Here is a 6673-nt window from a genome sequence, read left to right on the forward strand (position 1 = left end):
ACGGAGATGGTCTGAGAGCACCTGGAAGAGGAAACAGCTCACTGAGAACTGTGTCACTGGTCCCTCCACGTCATCCCCTCCCGGCCCAGGGCTGACATAGCATTGGATTCTGGAAATGTCTATTGAATAAATACAGATTATTGAAACAATCGTGCTGAGTCTAACCGCATTTCCTCCTTTGAAAGCTTTAAAAACATTAGCAAATGGACAAATTAAGAGAGAAATCATATATCTGGACTGCAGCAAGGGATCTGACCAGCTCTTCTTGCAGAAAAGTGAAAAATATGACCTGGACATATGTACAAATGAAAAGACCTCTTCATGAGTTATTTACTTGTTCACTCAAAAGGTATTTAATGAACCCCTATGCAAATACATTGATAATGACCAAATGATATTTTTAAAAATTTATTTATTTCTTTTTGGCTGCGTTGGGTCTTTGTTGCTGCGCGCGGGCTTTGTCTAGTTGCAGCCACTCTGGGGGCTACTCTTCATTGCGGTGCGCGGGCTTCTCGTTGCGGTGGCTTCTCTTGTTGTGGAGCACGGGCTCTAGGCGCGAGGGCTTCAGTAGTTGTGGCGCCCGGGCTCAGCAGTTGTGGCGTGCGGGCTTAGTTGCTCCATGGCATGTGGGATCTTCCCAGACCAGGGCTCGAACCCGTGTCCCCTGCGTTGGCAGGCGGATTCTTAACCACTGTGCCACCAGGGAAGCCCCCAAATTGATATTTTTAAAATGCGGGACCTGATCCGGATTTGGAGGAGGGGTCAGGGAACTCTCAGCTGAAGGGCTGTGGAGGCTGCATCCTGAAGGATGAGCAGGGAGGCGCCAGGGAAGGCGGGGGAAGAGCTTGCAAGGGGAGAAGTGTGGCTTAGTAGGGAAACGAAAGGGTGCAGATGTGGCAAGAGTCAGGATGTGTAGCGGCCAGAAAGGCAGGACCTATTGCTGTGCCAGGGCCAGGACTTCCGGCCCTGAGTTTAAGTGAAAACGTGAGACACGGATGGCTCTCCAAAGCAGATGATGACGTGATCTGAACTGTATTTCTCAAGGCTCGTCATGGCTGTTGGGTGAGGGGAGAGGTTGTGACCCAGGGTGGAGGTGAGGGAGGCCAACACCAATGTGTACCGGCGGGCAGAAGTGGCAGCATCTCGTGATGCTTTGGACGGGAGGGGACCGGATGAGGGAGTGTGAAGCTGCTCCCAGATTTCCTGCAGGAGAAGCCCATGGGGCCCTTTTCTGAGCGGGGGAGTCAGCGAAGGAGCAGCAGGTACCCGGAGGGAGGGCGAGGGTCAGGCTTGAGCCACGCGTAGTGGAGCTGAGAGGACGCCACCGTTTGTGTGCGGCTGCCTCGGGCTCCGAGCTCTTCTGTATTCATATGAACAACTCCCACGAAGACCGAGAAGACGCGGGACGAATGCTGAGGGGGGTGAAAAAGGACCCCCATGGCCCACAGTACGGGGACAAAACACCTTGCTCCCGGCCCTTTGCTGACTCATCCCAGGGGAGACTCCCAAACAGAATCTTCGCGGACGGCAAGCTTCTCTCCGCATCCCATAAACATCACCTTACTGCTCTAACGTAGAGAAGGAAAGAAAGAAAAGCACGTGAAGGACAAAGAGCTTTGATCTCTTTTACTCATCACACCAAAGCTCCTCCCCCAGGGGAGGCGGACCCACTCACTGCATCGGCCAAATGATCCAGGTACCTGTCGATGCCCCTTCCTAAAGCGGGCAGGGGAGGCGGAGCTCGCAGAGGACGCAAATTAATTAAGGCAACCGTTCCAATAAGAAAGCTTCTGAAGCTCTCCATCTTCTAATGTCACGGCCTTTGTGCGTTCCTGTGGACACACCGAAGCAGAGTGAATAGCATCGGACACTCGATGGCACTGTCCTGTGCTCTCACACTGAGGGTTGGGGCCTTTGGGAGGGATGTTAGTGCAATATTTCCATCTCTGTTTCATAGTTTGGAAACCTGGAGCACGGAAGGGGGTGCTCTGTGGTATCACCCCTTGTGATGAGCTGGAGCTGGAAGTGACCGGTCCCCAGGTTCTCTCCTTCAGGCTCGGCTCTTTCTTCTTTACGGCGCGTCTGCTTTAAACCTCAAGTGTGCCGTTTTCCCTGGGGTTCTAGGATGAACTGATGGGCTCTGCTGGGTTCCCTAGGGTTTTATGAGCAAACAAGACTGGGTAAAGAGGGTGCCACGTTGTCTGCCCACCTCACCCAGAAACGGACACATTATGCGCTTGTATTGTTTAAGCTTTGTGCCCCTCTCCTTGTATAAATGTTCTCCCGGGGCGTCCTTCACCTACGGAGCTGGAAACAGCACAGCCTGGAAAGCGAGGCTGACTAAAAGCTTGGATGATGTTGGGGATTCTTCGGAGAGCGTGTGTCCCTGTGAGACACTCACCTGAACACAGTCTCAAATAACCAGAAAGTAAGAGTGGAGTGAAGAGCTCGTTCTAGCCCTTCTGTGCTTTGCATTAAAAGATGCGTGCCCCTCATGTGTCGTTGTAAGTTGCTTGGTCCTTTTCCGCACGTGCAAATGATTTTGTGCCACGTTTGCAGCAGGAAATCTCTCTAGCCGTAGGCTCAGGGCGAAGCTGGGCTGATTCTTTCAGGGATGCGGTGTGTGTCCTTGGCTGACGCCCAGGGGGACACGCTCAGATGGTGCAGAGCAGCACGACGAAGCCCCGTCACGTGGGGTTCAAGGGGAGAACTCACCTCTGGCTGATCTGTAAGAGGTGGTGCTTGCTTTCAGGGGCGTTGACCCAGGAAGCAAATCTATGTCATTGTTACAGTTGTTCACATCCTGTCTCTTTTGGAAAATGACCCTTTTATAGGTTTGTCTTGGCAGCAACACCAAAACCATGCAAATTATTTGAAAAATAAAAAAAAAAGCGGGCATTTCCAGTAATCTGGTCTGGAGAAAGCCATATGAGATGCAGCCAGCTTGCAATGAGCTTGATTTCACCATAGAGATGAGGTTGATGAAAGAAATGCTTTTCACCCAGGAGATGCCATGGGAATGGCCTCGATATTGACGAGGAGTGGAAGTGATTGCCAGGCTGCAGTGTTGTCTGTGGGGGACTGTGGTCCTGGGCTACGGGGTGGTCTGAACTTCGGCTCTCCCTCACCTGTGCCCCCAGGCTCCCCAGGATAGGGGCATCTTTTCCATCCGAAGTGGCCACCATCTCCAAGTACCTGCCCACCACCGCGTGCGGTGTGTCCCTTGCTGTCCCTCGGTGGATAACGCTGCTGGCACCACTTATCCAAACATCTCCCTCGTCCTGCCAGCGACGGTCTTATTATAGATCTGTGTGTGTGTCTGCTTCCGCATCACACGCCCATGTTTATTTTAAAGACACGTCACCTGTCTGATGAATGACTACTGTCCGGGCAGCCTTGCCTGATTTTGGATTTACTGACACTATTCTTTTAAATGAATTAGTAGGAAAAAAAAGTCAACGGGTAGAGTATTATGTGTGCTGCGTCTCTAGCTAATGATGGACTATTAAACTTGGAATGTGCTTCGGAAAGCCAGGCATCTTCTGCCATCAGCCGGGGCTGGTTTTGCAGGCTTTGTTTCTATTACGTTCAGAAACAGAGAAGGAGACCACTACTTGGTCTCACACTTTGGAAACAAATGGATGGGGCTGATCATAGACAGAAGGAAGGAAGGCCTGTCTGTCTGTAGCAACAGCAGCTGCATTTCTGTATCACCCTGCCTCCTCTGCTGTGTGCTTGTGGGCTTTTTCTTTTCTCTCTTTATTTTTTTAGTATGTACTACGTCTGGCTATTTCTTCCTTTTCACTTTACTTTTAAAAAAATTCCAAATAGTTCCCCTTTAATATTAGGCTAGGGCTTCCCTGGTGGCACAGTGGTTAAGAATCCGCCTGCCAATGCAGGGGACACGGGTTCGAACCCTGGTCCAGGAAGATCCCACATGCCACGGAGCAACTAAGCCCGTGCGCCACAACTACTGAGTCTGTGAGCCACAAGTACTGAGCCCATATGCCACAACTACTAAGCCCGCATGCCACAACTACTGAACCCGCATGCCACAACTACTGAAGCCCGCGTGCCTAGAGCCCGTGCTCCACAACAAGAGAAGCCACTGGAACGAGAAGCCCGCACACCGCAATGAAGAGTAGCCCCTGCTTGCCACAACTAGAGAAAGCCTGCACACAGCAACGAAGACCAAATGCAGCCAAAAAATAAATAAATAAAATAAATCTATAAAAAAATATTAGACTAAACACGTTAATTTTTTTAAAAATTAGAAAAGACTGGTTCTCTAAAAGAAAAAGCAACTATCTGAAATCTCACAGTGAAGAGATAACCACTGCTGTTAGCATTTTGGTCACTATGTCTCCAAAGAGTTTTTATATATGATGCGATAGCTAATATAATAGGATAGAGTAACTTATGTTCTCCAAAATGAGATTATATTTTACATGTGTTCTATAACCTCTTTATTTAATCTATCATGTGAACATCTTCCATGCTAATAAATTTTTGTCTACCATATCCTTTTTAGTGGTTGCAAAGCCAACTGTTTTGTGGATGTATTATTTACTTAACCAGTTTTGTTCTGAAGGGCCTATAGATTATTTTCTATTTTTGAAAAAAGTTAATATACAGAAAGCTCTGATAAGCGTCCTTGGCTCACCCATCTCTGGGCACTGTCCCAGTCTTTCTTGTACCCTGATCTGAAAAAGCAATTGAAACATTTTGTCAGTGACCATCCAGACAGGCTCTATCGGTTCTCCTCTGCTCTGGCTCCTTTGCCCTCCGATCTAAACATTTCGTTCATTTCGTTTTAAAGCAGGCCCCTTTCTTCTATATTTTATTTTTATTGACAACCTGGTTCTTGTCTATTTGCCATTCTCGTTTCGGGCCAATTCTCTCATCTCTGGTTAAAAACAAGAAGGTAGAGATTCGGATGCTGAACCAGACTCTGACTTTCAGGGACCAGGGATGGACCCAGTCCTGTAACCTGAGCAGTATCTCCTTTCCCTTCTCTGTGCCACCCCAGGGCCTTGACACCTCTCCTGGGCCTCTGCCCAGAGTCCCCTGCGGTCTCAGCAGTGAGTTGTGTCTAGGCCTGTGGGGTGGGCCCCTGGGTCCCTGAATGATAAAGGAGGATGTTATCCTGACTGCCCTCACGCTCACCTTTCATCTGTGCTCAGTTAATTTTTCAGTCAATTCCTGAACGTTTCCACTGTTTTTCTCCACGTAGTAAATGCTGTTGGGGAGGTAGACATTTGCCTCTACCCTGTAATTTGTTTAGCTCTTTGTGCAATAGATTTCATTTAAAAAAAACAAGAGGTTTATTTGTTTTGACAAGTCCACGTGCCACCCTTGTGCTGTGCCATGAACATGTCATAATATAAAGTGGTCCCTGCAATTAGCTCGGTGGTGCTAAGACTTAGAAAATGGCTGCTTCATAATTTTGGACAATTTGAAACTCAACCAAAGTGCTCTCTGCAAACACCCTCGTTTATGAGATGGATGCTTCTTGGGTTTCAGTGCGGGGGAGGGCAAGAGAAGCCCCCACTCCATCTCTCACAAGCAGTGGTGGGTAGAGAACCCGCAGAAGAGTTTAGGCAAAAAGTCCACAGAAGCAACAGTTGGGTCGAACAAGGAAGCGCCCTTCCCGTCGGGGCCTCTGACGCCATCATCCGTCTGTCACGAGTCACGGGATGGATTCTGCTACATGGAACATCAATGGAAGACGACTTTGACTCTCTACATCCTCCATCTTTTGGCCCAGGCTTGGAATCAGATCTAAAATATACACTCACTGGTATTTCTAGTAATTTCTTCCCGAAGAGTAATTATTTTTCATACTTCTCGACATTTCTGGTGCCGTTCTAGCTTTGGTTGGAATCTGTTTTTTCTTTTTTATTAAGAAACTTTAAAGTTATGGGATACAGATACAGCCAACAGTAAGCCTCTTTCTCTTCCCCCCCCCATTTCTCCAGGTGTTCTGGAGGGTGTGTGTGATGGTGTACTTTGCAGACATAAATCACACACAGCATTACAATAGCACCATGAAATCTACCTTTACTATAAAACACCACCGAAACATCTGACTGAGACAATTAGGAGGCTGGTTTTATGTCTTTGTGATGGTTAAGTAAAAATAGAGACGATGTTATTGTCTGTGTTTGGTAAAATGTCTTACTCATTTAACATGCTTTATAAATAATAACATTAATAATAGTGCAGCTGAATCACTAAATGTCTTCTCAATTTTTTTCCTCTCACCAAGTTCAAAGCCAGCCTTTCATTCTCTCCTCTTCCCACTCACCCTGGCTTTTCATGGCAGTTTAATGAGTTATTTTCATCTAAAATATATTGTTGTGTGCTTCATATACACGTCTTATTTATATCTACCTCTTAAGGATGATTTTGTTATTTGCACTTTGGAGAGTCAGAGCTATTAATATCAACACTCTGGGGCTCAGAGAGGTTAATTAACTTATCAAATGTCGCCCCATGAAAAGTGGCAGAACCAGGATTGGAACTTGCATCTGTCTAGTTCCAAAGACTGACTGTTTTCTTCGCTCTGGAGCTTTGCTGCTTTAATGCCCTGGGGGGCCTCAGACTCAACCACTTAAAGACAGCTGGGGTCTTGTCCAGTGCTACAGAGCACCTGGGGGGTCACAGGGAGCAT

The sequence above is a fragment of the Lipotes vexillifer genome, unplaced genomic scaffold, assembly GCF_000442215.2.
Source record: "Lipotes vexillifer unplaced genomic scaffold, Lipotes_vexillifer_v1.1 scaffold196, whole genome shotgun sequence".
Taxonomy (NCBI): domain Eukaryota; kingdom Metazoa; phylum Chordata; class Mammalia; order Artiodactyla; family Lipotidae; genus Lipotes; species Lipotes vexillifer.